This window comes from Aplysia californica, unplaced genomic scaffold (assembly GCF_000002075.1).
Source record: "Aplysia californica isolate F4 #8 unplaced genomic scaffold, AplCal3.0 scaffold00531, whole genome shotgun sequence".
NCBI lineage: Eukaryota > Metazoa > Mollusca > Gastropoda > Aplysiida > Aplysiidae > Aplysia > Aplysia californica.
Window position 1 is genome coordinate 391,097 of NW_004797801.1, and position 257 is coordinate 391,353.

Consider the following 257-nt stretch of genomic DNA (forward strand, 5'->3'; position numbering starts at 1 on the left):
CCCCCCCCCCCCCAATTCCAACCACTCCCCTCACCACCACCCACCCCGCGCACACAAACACACACATACACACACACTAACACACACGCACACCTACACACACAACCACACACACAACCACAGCCCTCAGCAGACAGCCGGCACTCACCAGCAGAGTCCTCTGGAAGTTGGACTGCACCAGGCCGAACATGAGCTTGCCCACGATGGTGGCGATGGTGGGCATGATGAGGGCGCCGCACAGCACGCGGGTGGCGGAG